The 17,635-nt window shown below is 40.3% G+C and overlaps 1 protein-coding gene across 1 annotated transcript in view; it reads right to left on the bottom strand.

Annotated features, from left to right (window-relative positions):
* Positions 1–16,603, bottom strand: part of LOC144468988 (thyroglobulin) — a 37,085-nt gene extending 20,482 nt beyond the window's left edge. The window contains exon 1 of the mRNA XM_078178824.1: positions 16,287–16,603. The gene's annotated coding sequence lies outside the window, so the exon portion shown is untranslated. The remainder of the gene's footprint in view (positions 1–16,286) is intronic.
* Positions 16,604–17,635: the final 1,032 nt, after the last annotated feature.

The following is a 17,635-nucleotide window of genomic DNA, read 5'->3' as shown; positions in this document are numbered from 1 at the left end:
ACGATGCTGGAACGATAATCACGGAGAGAGAGGACGGCTGGTTGTAAATCAAATTCGAATTCGTCTCTCCCAGACGAAAGGAAAACCGTGTCTCCGATTATTCTTCCTTTCTCGTCGGGTCCCGATGAAAATATCTGTGAGCGTCAATGACGTGGCGGGGTATACAGGAACGGAAAAAAAGCACGAGAAAATGGAAAGAAGAAAGGAAAAAAAGACAAGAAAGGAAGACGCCGCCCCCCGTCGAAGTTGTAACGAGGAACAAAGAGAAAAGAAACGAAAGCGTCCCGACAATTCGTAGATCCCGAAGCCGACTTCACCTCATGAATAACGGAGAGGAACGCATTAGAATATTCCCGGCGGCATAACGAATAAGGAGACACAACTTCCATTGTTATTCCTCCTTTTAAAGAGAAGAATCCTAACCTGTGGTCCAACCGAGACTTGAGAATACTTTTGCCGGAGCGGCGGCGTTGAATTGAAAGAATTATTTTTTCCCGGCCCCGCCAACTCGGACGGACGACCCAGAACCGTGAAACTCGCCAGCCGACGATCCCGTGCAAAATTAATTAGAACATTGATTCGCGTAACCACTTCCAGACAATTAGTCAAATTATTCAGCTTTCTTATTATTTTACTCGCGCACGGGTAGCGTCTCGGGGAAGTTTTCCCGATACGATTGCGCTTCTGCAAACTCGAGGACTTTCTCGACGATTTACAAAATTACAAACTCGATTTATTAGCGTGTCATGTTTTTTTTTTATCTCATCGTTGTTGCATCGTTTATTATTTAAACTGCGAACGTGCTACCGGAAGAAGTGATCCGATGATTTTCTTTATTCGAGCACACATTGTAAGAATAGTCTTGTTAGCTTGGAAGTTTGAGTGTTTTAACTTTCGTGAGTTGAGTAACAACTTTATTGGACATTCAGAATTAACTATTTTGTTACAGATATTCGGTTTGAGAGCTGTTTTATTGCAGGAACGATTTCTTAATAGCAGAAGAAATTTATTGAAGGGACAAGATCTGTCGGTACAAAGTTCCAAAATAAATATAGTGAAATAATAAAAAATGAACCGTAGTTAGTTTTTGAAGCTTTAAATTCTTTTACGAAAATACTTTGCATAAATCTCTTGAGACTGGACGAGACTAATATTCTTACTTATTAAATTCTGTTTGAAGTTTCGACGCAAGGCTGGCTCAATATACAAGGCAACGGATTAACCTTAGACACCTGCACTGAATTTATTTTTACTTATACGTATTTATAAAGCAAGCAATATCTCGTCGATACTCTCACTGGAAATATCGTAGGAGAACGGATTTCCTGGTCGACTATTCTTTAAAGACAGAAAGAACGCATACAGCGACGGTAATTTTGAATTTCAAACTTTAAAATTTTCTAGGGCGGAGAAAGATTTCCTCAAATTTTTCTCGGAGTTTCTTTCAGTGCTTGCAATTCCAACTGCGTGGTTCCTTAACTTGCAGAATCAAATACTGCATAATGACCATCAAGATAAAAACCGTTGAACACAAAGTTCCTATTTAAATGTCAAGCACATTCATTGGTGAGGTTAGCTTCTATTTAATTCCCGGTTTCGTCAAATAGCTATTGAATACGCGTTAAGTCGTGATTCGCTGCGATTTTGTCGACGTTCTTGCATCTCATGATATAAAATTAATCTGCAGACATTCAAATTCATGATTGGATTAGAGATGTGTACTAACATGCGAATCTTATTGAATATTTAATGCAAGACACTAAACAGAAGACGTTAATGTTACACGAAGTAACAACTTTATTGGAGATTGAGTAACAATTTTAATGAAAACTGAGCAATAATTTTATTAGCGTTGAGTATAAATTTTATTGTACAGTGAGAAGAAAAAAAAAGACAAAAGAAGACAAATCTGTAAGTTGCAGATTTTAAGAATATATGTTTTATCTGATTCTTGCAGTTATGTTTCTCTTATGTTTCTCTTGAAACTATAGATCAGCAAAACTCTCTGCAGTTTATAACTGTCTACACATCTACGAATGTTGGTATATAAACGAATGAATCTTCAGGATATGGTACCACTTACAGCGGCCATCATTCATATTGGCGAGATGAAACCAGGTCCCAAAGTTTAGGGTATTATATTTTCTCGAATATCCCCAGAAACTAATAGAGTTACATCGATTGCTCAAACAGTCAAATTGTGACTTTTCATATCAGGAATTGAACTAGCTAATCCGATGTTAAATAACCTAATTTCTTTAAAAAAAAATAAGAGTTATATATCTAGAAAGGTTGACTAGGAAAGAATTCGGTTTCTTGCGCATTCAAAGGATCGCGCGGTTCAAGATCACGAACACGCGAAAAAAGGTTGAACGTCCTTCCACCTCGGTCCCCGGAGGATCTCGGTGGATGATCTCGCCTACTCTTTCAAGGCTAATGCTCGGAGGATGTGGGTCAGTTCGTCAGCGGAGTTCCTTCCGGGTCGAGAGCGACGGCCCTCGCCGCTCTCACGTAAACTTTCTATTGTCGCACGAGGCCGATCCACGTCGATGCCACTTATGCCACTTATGACGGGGCCGAGGCAGCTTCGTGCGTCATCGACGGAACACTTTCGTGTGGAAGCGGATTTTTTCTTCCAAACGTGTGCCACGGGCGCCCGCGGGTGGAATCGTCTCTTTCGAACGGAGGTCGTCGGCCGCTCGGAACCGTGAATGAGAAAACGCGGCGAACATCAGAACCGAACGATGGTCTACTTACGAAAAAGAACACAGACGATATATCTAGAGGAGAAGAGGATCCATACGGACGCCCGATTACATCCTTGTTCGGGGTCCGATAAGTGGCTCAGTAGTACAGCCACGAACTCTCATGAAAATAGAAAGTGGCGAGTTTTCGCGATGACTCATCATTCGCGGCCCGTTCGATCCCGCGACCATTTTTTTCATTTCGGTTCAGTCGAATAAGACCAACTCGCCCTCGCGAAACGGTGAAATCGTTTGCGACAATCCATGCGTTTCAACCTTCGGTACCTCAGATACGACTCTTTTTACGCCACGGATATGATTCTTTTTAAAAGAGAATCAAATAACGCTAAACTATTTCCAGTTTTCGATTCGATTTTCATTTGGTTCTTTCCTTAACTCTGTGCACAAGACACCGTGACAAACTCGTGGCGAAGATTTCGTACATAATCTATTAAATATGAATATTATTTCTTCTTTGGAATTGAATTAGAATTTAATTCTTCAAATGAACATAATAAGCAAAAATTATCTGTATGAGAGAAATTATTAGAAGTGCTGATCAATGTTGCTGTGATTGAAATATTAGTGCAGAGGTTTAAATAATTTAAGTAACTTTTTAATTAATTTAAATGTTAAATTAGTTTCAGTCAGACTTATAGAAAGATTAACGTGTCTAAAATCAATACCTACAAAAATATATTGAAAAACATTGATAAGTCATCTTTGGCATATGCGGATATACTTCTATGGTTCGAGTGTTAATTCGCTGAACAAACATCCGTCAAAGTATCGTTTCCACGAGTTAACGAGAAAAGGGATCTTCATTTTTGCAAGGGTCCACATGACCAGTCTCTTCTGTTCTGCCCTTTGCATTGTTGTCCTTGGATGCACGCACTCTTAAATCATGTAGAACCATTCTGCCAGTCAGCCCATACAAGCGCGACGGCCATGGACTCGAATTTACTACCAGTAATGTCCACCGTGCCGCAGTTTTACGTGGATCGCCGTTCTACGCCCGGCTTTACAACTTCCTGCATTTTTTCCGCACTTTCGTTCGCTAGAAAGCGACTGCGTTTTCTTCGTACCAATAGCCTAGTGACGATGAGCGATGCACGATAAACAGCAAACAATGTCTGAAGTTAATTTACCCTTTAATTAAACTTGACTGCTATAGTGCAATAATATATTTTAACTTCAACTGTTTTCTTCAATCTCTTTCTTTTTGTGCTTAAACTATGATAATGTAAAAAATGTATTTACGCAATGGAGTTATGAAAGAAGTAAGTTGATGTAAGACGTAAAACGACAAGTGCAATTTAAACGACAAGCACATATTTCATACCGTTACGTAATAAAATTTGGGATCTTTACGGACTAGTATTACAGAAAGTAGGAAAAAGTTGTCACGTTCAGATTCTTTTATAAATATTGAAAATCCTGACGAGCATCTTTTGAAATATTTTATAGTAGCAAGTTCTGAATGATCAAGAATGCTGCAAACACGTAATATCTCGTTTGAAGTTTCCGGGTTCGTGAAGTATCGTTTTATGGGAATGTTGAGCGAAGGTGTCTCGGGCTGGTATCATTATTTAGAGATTCCTATCTAAATAACAATGTCGCCTTATCTCTGGTTGATGGAGCACGTGGAAAATCGACTCTCTTGCTAAAAGCAACGGCGCCGAGTACCTCAAAAGCAACATTTCCGAGGAAGCGTTCACGATCCAGACAATAACGGCCATTACCTTCCATACCGGAAGTGGCTCCGCTATGTATCCATACCTACAATGTCGTTCGCCATTAGGGAAGGTAAAAAGGTTCATTTCGCTGATGCTAAATTTACCACCCCTAAAACACATTCCGTGTGCATTGTGTTCGAAAGATACTGCGAAAACGTTTCTACTTCTCCAAAGTGAACAGATTATGCACCCCTTTGTATATTAACACTTTATCGACCGGTCATCCGGCCGTAAAAATTTTCGTTTCCATTTTGATTTAATTTATCTTATTAATCGCGAAAGGTATTAAATATTTAAAATTCTATATAATAATATTGAAGCTTGTGGTACAATTTAACACATTTATCTCAATAATAGGTAACAAAATAAGGGTTACTATGGCAACGGATTCACAGGCTGCCGATCGGGGGGGAAAGCCGATTTATAGGCTACCGGTCGATAAAGTGTTAAAGGCGTTTCGACTAACCCCTAATACTAGAATATATGATTTTACACCGAAACAGCATTAAAACATTTCAGTTTACACTGATATAATACTTGTAATTTTTAGACTGACACTTCTACTACTATTTCTAATTTCACACTAAAACGATACTTGGGATCTTTGCATACATGTGAGTACAGCCATGCAATGAAGTGCTCCGTGAGTTCTGACTAACGTCTGATGCAACTAATGAGTTTGTAATTCCCACGCACGGAGAACATTAACATGCGACAATGTCGCCGCTTTCTTCGTTGTCATTGAATCATCGAACAAGTTATTTCAAACATGTTTTTAACACTTTCACCATTGTTCGAACGTCCATAGAATTTCCCAAAGATCTACGAACCACTTCCCAATTATCTGGAGTTTCTGTGGCTATAACAGAAATCGCCATAAGCTAAGTTAATGTATTAATTTAACTGTAGCATATCGGACTTATGTATTTATTAGAAAAAAAAAACAGTTTCAAAACAAATTCTATAGGCTGAAAACAATTATGCAATTTGAAGCACTACTAATACGAAGCATTAGTGATCAGAACATTAAGTGAGAATATCTCAGAAATGAAAACATTTGACTTACAGCGTTCTTCCTCGCAGCCATAGAATTCATCACTAAAAAGTTGCACGTAGTTCTGTATATGATCAGAAAGAGGGGAACGAGCAGTGATCCAGCAACTTCCAATCTTATCTGAATAATTTCTCTTTTTCTTGTGAACTGAATAAATTCATTCTTCCCGCGAAACTGCATTTGCATTTTGAGAAGCAACATATTTTTGAAAGAATGGCGCGCTTACAAAATGTAACAGCCATCGCGCTCCGTTTTAATAAAGACCGCGTCCAAGAACTTTCATAGAATTGTTAATAGAAAGCTTGAGAGCCTTGCCGACTCGTCGCTGCGCGTGATGATAAAGCGGCCGGACTTATGCAGAAGTTATGTTCAACAAAGGAACGGTAATGGAGCGAAATTCGAACGACTGTCCCACGGCAACGTCGAAAAGTTGCAGTGCGTTCCTTTTAGGCTTTCAGAAAGTTCGTCGTAGCATCTTCAAAATCCACTTTCCCGGCGCTTTCTCTGTAAATAACTTCGAAAAGAGGGACCCGTTTCGGAAGACCAGTCCTAGTCGAAAGTAGACCCGTATCGAATTTTCTACCGGGCGATCTATCCGTCCGCGCGGCCATCTTGAGCCATCGAGCATGGTCGTTATTTCACCTGTTTGGTAACGATCTCCTTGCGATACACGATAGCCGAAAACGACTGCTGACGCATTCGCTAAGGTCTCGCGAGGATGCCGTACTGAATTTATAACGATAGTTCTCGTAATTTTATACGTGTACGAGCCTCGATCGGTTGCTGCGTTCGTGTTTAAACAGCGCTAGAAATGGCGAGAATCATTAAGGAGTCAACAATCGCGTCGGCTCAATGGTAACACGTCTATTTCGGAATTTCTACCGACAAATGATACGCGAACGCACAGAATTAAATTATTATAAGTTTATTCCTTTTTTGAATTCACTTATGCAGTGTAAACACATCTTTATTATAGGATCATCCGGCTGATAAATCGGTATGGTCGATTTCTTTATAAATAAATAATAAGTAGCAGCACTAATATTGACCACGTAATAACTAATCAAAATTGATCGGAGGAAAGAGTTTTTCTTAAACACACATGGATATTTTTCTTTTATTTCCATTCCGGATAATTTCATTTGTATGTCATCTGATTATAAAAATTGTGCTTTTCATTATTGATGACATTGTTATTTTTGTGCAGCTAATTCTCAAAATTCTCATTTATTTCAATTTTAAGGATAATAGATTTGCACTGATTGGCTTTTAAACTATTCACATGTACTATTATTCTCGAATATTTAGATCTGAAATTTTCAAAGCCAGTTTTCGGTGGATTGACTATATTTTCCATATAAAATTTATTCTCTGTAAATAATTATATATACCAAACTCCAAAAGTGACGAACGTGAGTTCATATAAAAATTATAAGACTGAATGTATTAAATGTTTTCGCCATTTTTATTATAATGTAAGTTTATAGAAGAGAATTTATCAAATCGTTTCTTAACAAAGAGCCTTTATAATTTCATCAACTTGAAAGTAAAGATTACGAGACTATTTTAATCGCAATCGCAGATTTACTGTAAAGCTGTTAAAAAACAATTTCGAATGTTGCGACGACTGTTCCGTTTCGCGTCTGAAAGTGTCAAGCGACATGATCGCGTAGATTGCATTCCATATAGAAACCCGTTATTTTGCAGTCTATTCAACGTGACGAATCGGTGGAGGTAAATAAAGCGCCAGCGTGCTTCTCCTATTTACCATCTCAAAAATGCAACTCCGATTCGATTCCACTTCAGCGATCACCATACATGTTTGTTTAACACCAGTGGATCCAATAGAATGACCATAGAATCTACGCTGTTGTCATTTGGGGTTCGTGATCCGAACTATGCTTTAGCCCTACTTGGCAGGTAAATGTTTAAAGTAGACAAATCTCATTTATCGAATCTATCGCATCCCGTTAAAGAAAGACGTCAATCATGTATGCCTAGTGAGAAAAACGGTATAAATTCAGTTTTAGCCAAAGCAATCTAAATCGTCGAACAAGCTAACAAAAGCAGATTTCGTAATTGTTTAATATATTTTATTTGAAATAGACGTAACCAACATTTTTGTGAAAAATCTCACGCTTAATCTTACGGTCTACATTAAAACATTGCAGTCCAAAATGATCCTTTTTATTTCAGTATTTGCTACAACCTTGTATAACTCGATCATATTCTTACGTATAACTTTAAAAACTATTTAAGAACAATTGCAAAATACTGGAATTGTTCGTACATGTAGTTGTGACATTATTCATGGTTGTATATCAGCAAAAATCAATATCTAGTCGTACCGCCAAGGGCTGGTACAATCTAACTATTAATTCCGACTTCCCCCTTTTTTTTTGTCCATCCATCACATTCACAACTGACGCGGCAATCAGTGGTGTCACACATTAACGAGCAATTTATCCATCATTGGGAATGCGTTTATCATTTTGCCCAACCCCTACAAATTGCTTTGTCGAATTTGCGCGCCAGGAAATGGGAAAAAGAGAAATGTGCGTCAGCGATCATCTCTCGATTGGTTCCGACGATCAAGGTTACACAGACACTCTGGATTTCATCGGTGAAAAAAGGCGTGATATCGGCGTGGGATCGGATCGAATCGGCGCCGAGTGAAGAAAACTCTCAAGGCGCCATTTTGTTCCGATCTGATTAACGCCGGCTGATGGATACGTGGCTGGGTCGGTGTTTCTCACGGTTGCCGATGGATCATTCGCGGAAACGTTCCGCAGCTATCACGTGTTCTAGATCCTTTCGGGCCGCCGCGTGGTATTTACGGTAGAAAGTCGGATATAGCGCCGGGGGAACGCGCGTTTTCCACGCGCTACTAATGACACCGTCCGCCATTGTGTCGCGGCTGAAAGGAGCGTCCTGAAAAGAGCATCCTCGAACTGTCGCAGAGTCGCCGCGTCGGCAACGGGGGACCCGCGGAGGAATAAAGCGTCGGAGACAGAGACGGGGAAAGACAGAGAATCGGTTAGACAAGGAAAGAATAATAAGAAAAACATTTCTCGAGAGCACCACTCGCGACGCAACGCGTTTTTTTTTCAGCCTTCAGTGAGCTTTCTATTCGAGGGGCACGCGCGCGTTTCTCATTGTCGGAACGGTCGTGGCTCGCGAACGGAACGGAGGCGCAGGAAAAACTACGTCGACGTGAATTCGCGGCCGGATGCCTTTTCGCGAAACATCGAACAATGCCGTACGCGATGCGGACCTGATAACTTGCCGTTCTACGCCATACAAGCGGCTGCCTTTTATAGCGAGACGCAAACTTTCGAGAGAGTTGCTCCCAGAATGCTAGAACGGCCTCCGCTTGTCTCGGGGACGCTTGCATCAATTATCAATTTGCTCGTGTACGTGTTCGACACGTTCGTTATGAAAGAATTCACATCGTGAAACCGTTTTACATTTCGGTGTAGGGAACGTCGATTTATCGCGCATTGTCTCTAAGGCGAACTAACTATTATTTGCAACTGGAATGCAAATTTTTTGACGGTAGTGAAGACATTCCGAATTGTCGAATAACTTAGATTCAATTTTAGGATACTATACTGTCTTCTATTTCATGGACTCGTCGACATTTTTTGCATACTGATTTTTTTCTGCTGTCGTGCAAGGACAAATTCAAACATGAAGTGTGCGCAACCTCTTGCAACACGTCAGTACATTTATAATGCTATTCTTTGATCATGTTTAGGACCAATTGAATATTTATACCAACAAGGAAAGTTATCCAGAATCCCAATTAATTTGAGAAACTAACAATTACTGTGTCATTCGCACAGAAAATTCAGACATATTCAAAATTTGGAAGTTGAGTTGTATGAAATCAATAATTTTGTTCACGTTTTTGCGTTCCGCGAATCCTAATAAAATTAGGAATATGTAATAAATTAGCGTAAGAAATAGCTTACGAACATTCGCAAATAATTCGAAATGTTAAGACAATAATCATTTTTATGAATTTTCACTTTCTACTTGCATCGTCGAGATTCTACTGTAAAAGTAAATAACAAAATACGGTTAACAATGATCGGAATGACATAACTCTTGCTGTGTCATGTAAAATTTCATCGAGAACCCTCGCCGACCAAAGGGGTGGAATTCGCGAATCGGCGAAGGGTAGCAGGGACGGAAGAAATTTTCCACGTACGTAGCATCGCGTCCTTCGATTGGAAATTGATTCCGTTCAGAGCATGGTTCCGCGAAGCGGCGAAAAGGAATTGAGTTGGATGAACGTTAAATGATTCATCCGCCGAGCGAAATAGCCTCGCGTGAATACGGATAAACGAGCGCGTGGAAGGACTTCTCTATTTACGGACAAAAAAAAATCGTGTTTCCCCGGGACGTCCCAATTTCGGCTGATTCTCCCTCGGGTGTAGAACCACCCGAGGGAGTGCAGACGCTTTGGAAAAATGTTGGACGATACTGCTCCTCCGACATATCCGAGCGCAGGCATATCCGAGATGTTCGAGAGGTATTCTTGCGCACGGAGTCCCGATACATTCCGATATTCTCGCGAAATTTTCAACCGGAAACGCTCCGGCGATTCTTCTGATAATATTCGGCGACTGTGCGGACACATTTTGTCCATTGTGCACGACAGACAAGAAAATGTACGGACCACGGAATAGAAAATGATTAGAGAGTTTGGAAGAATTCGCAAGAATCGATCGCAAAGAATTTGGAAAAATTCGAAGCTTGTTGCTATCATAAGTTCACGCAACAAAATTCAATGATTGTCGATTTCGTATCAAAAATACATCGACGACAGATTGACTCTCGCTTTAGGTTTAATTCGAACGCCCCTTCAACCCCGCCATTCGCCAAACGTATTTTAAAACGCACGCTTTCCCAGCTCTCGTAGATTTCACTGTTTTTCATTCCATGTCGTAACCGTGAAATCGAAGAAAGTAATTTTCTTTTATAAAGGACTAATGCTTTACCTTGGTTGCGTATCGCGAACGCGATTTATTCAGTTCGTGTTTAATTAGACGAATTAATCGATGCGTTCTCACGCCGTTGGCCGTGCTGCCGCGATTTCCATGGAAATTACAGCTGCGACCGTGGATTCTGGCACGAAAACGTAGCGAGCGCGTGTCTGGTTACGGAAATGGGACGGCAAGGGTTGAGCAGGACTTTTCGAGACAAGCCCGGCAATCCGCCGGAAGCCTAGACGCAATTAAGTTTGATGGCACGCGTTATTGGCGTTTCCGGGATCTAATTCGGAGGCGAGGCTTGCGGAGGACGCATATCCACGTCTTTAATGATCCTGGCGGGCCGCACAAAGGCGAATAAACGGTTTCTTTGAGAAAGGGTCGGGCTCCCCGACTCCGTTCAGCTCTGCTTTCTTCCTGAAAACGCTATTGGAAATTCTTTGTGGCGCCCCCCGGAGGAAGCAGGCTCTCGTCGACTGCGGAACGAGCGTTTCGGAAGCGCGCATCGCGTGGCTAAATGGCGTCGTAAAGCCGCGTCGCGTCGTCTGCACACGACCAGCGGCGTAAATAAGCAGCAGCAAGCGATCAAGCCTCGGCCGAAAATATTTGATAGCTTGCTCGAACCGTTAGACGCTGAATGTTCATGAGCAATCGAATCTCGGGCTTTATTGCTCAATAAAGACACTAGTATCAGGAGTTTATGAAGCATAATCCGATTTCGGTTAATGAAACGGTGAACAGTTGGCCAAGATACAGTAGTAGAAAAATAAATGTGGGCACCTTTTAAAACGGAATAACTTTTCTGAAATTTGTTTAAAACGATTTGAATACTTTTCGAGATGATGTAAGTACCAATTTGCTTAAGAATGTATGGAAAAATGTTTGCAAAAATTACAATTTTTCTACTTTTTATCTGAGCATAAACTATAAATTCATTCGATACATTTTTTAGGCATATTTGACATTACTAAGAGCTACGAACAATTGAAAATAACGAAAATTGCAATTTCCAGGATCTTCAACTAAAAACTATAAGAAATCTAGAGACATTGTCATTTTGCACGTCAGTTGCTTGATAATAGTCGGTGTAAAAACCGATTTCGATGGAATCTTCAGCATACATGTATATAAAATTAAAACATTGAAAAACATGATTAACAAATTTTGTTTGTCATCCCACTCAATTGCTATTTTTCAACTCGTTTGGTTTAATTTAAAAATGATTATACCCTTAAAAAATGGAGTCCGCATATATTTTCCTATAACTGTGTTATATTGTCTTTCAGGTGATGAAAACAACGTGTAATTTTATGCAACGTTAGAAAATCAAGCGGCACCGTGTAATATACCTATAATTAATGCGCATTGTAATTACACGCTGCGAAACCGGAAGTCATCTGGAGCTCGGGGATCGTGAACAAGCGAGCGAACGGCGGCGAACTACGTGCACGGGCAAGTTCGTGCAACTAATTAGAGAAAAATGGACGAATTTCGTATCTTTGGTGAAATGTTAACAGCTCGTTTAATAGAAAGTAACATTTTTATGGTATTATTATTCAAATGTGCGATTTCAAGGACTGTTGAATGGCCTGACCTACAAGCGAGTTACTCGTTCGCGCAACCGATCTAGTAATCATTTCGAGCAGAGCAATTAATAACTACGAGATCTCGTATCTGAAGTTATTCCACGGAAAGGGAGAGAAACGAACTCTACAGGCGACGGCAGCTACGTGAAATTTCTGTTAAATGTTTGTTTTGTCGGACCCCAGCGACTATCAATTTATCGATTGCAGCCGACCAATCCTGTAATTACATTGAGTGCCGCGTGCATTTACGTTTCGCGGAAATAGAGAAAGAGAAGCGGAGCGGGATGAAAAAAAGACGGAAAAACGAAAACGCGCTCGTCCGTTATCTCCTAACGGACCAATTACACCGTTTCTTTACCAAACCCGCCAAAAAACTTGGATTGCAGGTGAGGATAAGCCGGTCACGTACGCGCTGCTTTCAGTGGCTCGATTTATACAGGCCGCTCGAAAAAACCGGGTCGTAATACGAAGTGTGAAATCGGGACACGAATATACGAAGAGACCGATTTGGACGAACTACTACTGCTGGCAACATGGCGGATTAACTATGAAATCGACAGACAAGAGCAAAACAGAAGTCGGAAGTGTCGCGTACAGTTTTACTGGAGGAAATCTGTTAAAAATTGGTACTGACTTGGTGCAGTTATTTTCTGTCACAATTTGTTGTCCTATTTCTCTTAAAACTAGCACTATCGATCCTTAAACGCAACTGATTGTGTATATATATATATATATTAGAGACTAAATTTTGACTAATATTATAACTAACATTAATCGTGTGTCATCCAATCATAATATTTTTACAAAACACTGGAAAAACTGATATCACTCGTTGTATATTGCATGTTATTTGTAACAAAGGACTATCATTAGAAGAACTCTACTTTGGAAGGAGCTTCCTAAAAAAGAATCATGTAATTCTAGTACATTGAGTATTTTACGATATTTATCTCCATTTAGCTCCAAATGCAATTTGCCTCGTTCAATTTCAAAGCTACTGCTTTTATTTAAGTAAAATCTGTCGACGCCGCGGATGCGCTTGTATCGGAATACGAATTGCATATTTTTCTTTCCAGGGAAAAAAAAGATTGTGTACGTTGCAGGGAATCGGACGTCCAGTTTTTGGACCAGCTGTGCTCACGAGCATAGTATTTTTTAACGAACCGGAGTAATGATACGATGCGTACCCCAGTTCCGTATTTTCTTTCAGCGTTGCAGAAGCGTGGACGCGCGTGAAATTCAACGATCGGCGTAAATCCCTGACGATAGTCCGCGACAATTACAGAGTCAATTCGTTCCTGTGAAATCCGCATGGTACACGTCCACTTGTCCGTGTACTTTCTAAACGGCTGCGCAAGAATGCAATTTCTACGCGGCATTTTCCTGAAACCGCCGCGGTTTCTTGCGTGAGGGACCGTCCGTTTCCAACGGCGCGGCGCGTACATCAACGTCGCATCTCGTCGCGATCATGCGTCGGTTATATTAATCATCAGGTGCTTTCTTTGCATTCCCGCCTCGCCGCGCGTTCACGTGGAACTTTTATTAAGATCACGTTGTGCAAGACGCATTTCGCTAGCGGATAGGAACGGTCAGTCGTTGCGAGCACCGAGGCGAAGTAGAGCAATTTGTTTCGTTCGTCGTCATTCCTCAGGTTTCGATGATTTCGAGATGCCAAACTCCTTCACGACTTAACTGTATCTACCCTGAACATTTTGTAAAATGTCTGAAATCCTAATGTTGTAATTTTATTTGTTATAATGAATCATATCGTGTCTTCAAATTATACCATTTTGGAGCCTAGTATACAATTTTCAAGAACAAATCTTAGTGTTCCTATTTGTACCAAATTGTTTCGATAATTTTTACTACGATATAGATTATGATTTCCGTGTACACTTCTTCTATGCATGGAATAATTAAAGCACAGCGTTTGATGAACTGTGCTGCGCGAGTAAAATTGAACCGCTACATAACATGTTCGCAGCTGAACCATAAATATTCAACGGACGAAATTCAGTCGAACGGAAATCTAAAGGTGCAAATAGGAAAAAACTAGATAGATTGGTAGACGTATTGTGTAAAAGTAGATTAAAACGATAGCATCTACTTCCATCGTTCGTAGGTTGAAATTAAAAGCTTTTATTGTTTGACTTTCGAACAATAAAACGGGCGTGTACTGTGCATAGATAAAATTCGCAATATGGTAAATAAATCCGGTGTTGCGCGAATTTATAGTGCGCGCTTCTGCGTATTTTGAATAAAATGCATTCTGTTGAAAACTGTGTACCCTACACCAACAATATTGCTGCAGCGATTCATGGCGCATGTGTTAATCAATTATTACTTGTTGTAAAGTAAGCTGATTTGCAGCAGAATATTCATACTTAAATAGAAGTGTTTTTAATTTTTTTTTAATGTTGGAATTGAACATTTTGAACATATTGATGATTTTACAAACGCTGACACTGACAAAGAATAATCGCTGATACTGTTCGCTATAATAACTATTATTCTATGCTTTATTTACAATTTTCAGTTAACACTGCAAAAACAATTAGCAAATTACTGCTTTGAAACTGTTTCGCTTATTATGCAGCATAAAAGCGCTGGGGGATAAGACATCAGCCGGATTTCAATTTGAAAAAGCATCTGCTTTGCGAGGATAAAGCCTACTTTGTTAAAAATGAGAAGCCCCTGAACAGGGACGACTGGTGAAAAGAACGGCCGGCCACAAACGATCCAGCTTTCACGCGAAATGAAAATCCGCGACGCTTCCCAGGGACGTTTTTAATCAACCACAACAAGAGCGTAAATAAGCGGGCACGTAGAGTCGCAAAATGTCCGAGGAACAAATCCTCTTTATAAATGGAACGATGAATGAGGGAAGCACGGGACAGAGAATTCTTTGACCAAGAAAACCCGAGGAATTCGTGAAACAGCGACAGAAAAAAAATTCGAACGGATATGGAAGTTGGCCGGAAATGCAATCGAGAAACCGGAAGGAGGTATGGCCGGAACGCGACTGGGCCTCGAAACAAAGGGTTTCAACTTTTCGAGCCGGACGTGACTTTCACGGACGAACGAAGGGCATTATCCTTCGATAAAATCAACCCCGAATCGTAAATAAGACAGAATTTCGATAGTACCGTTACCATGTCCCGTCAATTTTCATGCATATTCCCGCTGTAACGGTTTATTACGTAAAAACCGCAACGAAAATAGAAAATTTCGTAACGAAAGTGAAAGAAAAACTATCATCATTTTTTATAACACATTCTTTCGGAACGGACCGCGAACGCATAAAGATCCGCAGTCCAATTATTACGTAAGTTAATACGAAACTGAGGTGACCGTGGTATACACACCCCATCAGGATGAAATTTAATTAGTATCGGCCTATTCCTTGAGTTATCGTGAAATTATTATTCGGTGAATCTTCGGTACAAGAGGCGGAAATTAATTAGGGTCGAACTAAATATAATAAAAACCGACCGGGAACTTCGAAGTGAATTTCAATATAGTAGCCCCTCAAGTTTCTTAACCGACCATGCTTCGCGGATGTCTGAAAAGTTTTACTTCCTGTGCATCGTTATTAGACGTCCGATTCTTTGCACTCGTTATTTGCATGAAACTTTGATAAGCATAAAATAACTTTTTTATTTCATTCTCGGTAGACGAAATCGAGTCGCGCAGTCAAATAACAAAGTGCTACGACAGATAAAAAGAGCGTCCTCACTGTCCTTTTGAAAATAATTTTACATTCTTCTAAATTACGCTATAAAATCCCACGCTGGCGTACTTTATTTCGAAAATGGATGCTTACTACGCGATATTTCAGTTTTCGTCCTTTCAATTAATCCTCGTGTCAATGACTTTAAACAGAGACACCGCTTTAAAAGCAATATTCTGTCAATGCATGGCCATAAACTGCCAGAAGCTGAGCCAAAAAGTCAGATAAAATTATCGAACATCGTGAAATATTTAGGTCGTTGACGTAGGAATTGAAAAGGACGAGGCCGCTTTCTCGATATCAAAATCCTCAATCAAACATCCAGTATTGAAGACAAATCTCTCTGGACGTACGAAAAAGATCGCAGTCGAATCATTTTAACACCAAAGAGAGGAAATTAAGAAAAACGATGGCGAAATAGAAGAATACAGATACCTACCTCGATGGCTGTAATCCACAAGCGAAACGCGCCGTTAAATTAAATCCTCGCACTTCCGGCGAACAGTTGTTCCTGTTTCACAACGTCTCGGTTCCTTGCACTGTGCCGTCGATAACGGATCGTACAGGTGTATGATAAACAGACGCGCACCGTAGCCGGTTTTTATTCGTTAATTGGAAAATAGAACTGGCTTCGATTTGAAATTGCGGTACCGTTCGCTTCTTTGCTGCCTCCTTCTCTCTTCCTCTCGTGCTCTTTTGGTCTTTCTCTCTAGTTTCTCTCGATAGGGAACGCCGCGCGCCTTTCGCCGCAACAGTCCGCGCCGAATGACGTTCGTATACTGTCCTGGCTCGGTGCGTTCGCCGGAGCCGGCCTCGTATGATGACCCCCTTCTAGAATTCTACGGCCCTGTCGACGTACGCCAGACTCTCTGGACACCGGCGTTACGCCAGCGAACGGACCAATCTTGTTTCCCTGTTCGATTCGATCGAAATTTCGCCGGTGGTGATCCGCATCTGCCGCATCTGCCAACGGAAATCAGCCCCTTTCCCACCGATATCCAAACACGCGGGTCAATTTAACCCTCGTCCGTTCTTCATTTTTCCAATTTCACCTTCCTAAAAGCAATCAGGCATCAAGGTACCTGTTCATTGTACCCTCTTCGGAAGTCTTCCACGTTTTTCTGAAAATAAATCAATGCTTTCAATTCTTACTCTTTGGGCGTTCCTACGCTGACTTGTATTTTAAAATTAAGATTTACGCAAGTTAATTCAAAATATTACAGTTGTTGTGTTGTTTAGATTTCTTAGTTGTTCGTACAAGAATTAATTTGACCATTTCCCGTTTTTCCAATTTAGGGCTCCTCTAGGCAATCGGGTATTCATTTACGGCATTTTTATTAACAATTCTCTCCTGGAAGCAACAAACTGCTTTAAATTCCTTACTCGTTCTACATTTCTATATCAACTTACGACTTTAACACTAACTGTACCAACTACTGGTCAAGTGACTGATTCGACAATTCCTATTCAGTAATTACTGCAATTATAAAGACACATCCACGGAAAACCATTCAACAAATTCATTCATCCCAACACATATTACTATAAAAATTTGAAAAAATCTAAATAAGTTTAATACTGTGATTTGTATATGGCAACACAGACGAGTCACTTTTAACGCCAGGTACGGTTAGTGTTAAATAAAGATTTATCTAAAAGAATTTGATAAAAAAATTGCCAACATGATAAAAATAGGTTGGTCTCTGAGCGAACATTTTCAAATAAACGTAGCAGTGTAAAAGCGGATAAATAGTGCCCGAAATCAAATTTCGTTGAATCAAAAGTACG

Source organism: Augochlora pura, chromosome 4, assembly GCF_028453695.1.
Source record: "Augochlora pura isolate Apur16 chromosome 4, APUR_v2.2.1, whole genome shotgun sequence".
NCBI lineage: Eukaryota > Metazoa > Arthropoda > Insecta > Hymenoptera > Halictidae > Augochlora > Augochlora pura.
Note: the sequence above shows the minus strand (reverse complement) of the source record. Positions and strands in the feature narration are given on the sequence as shown.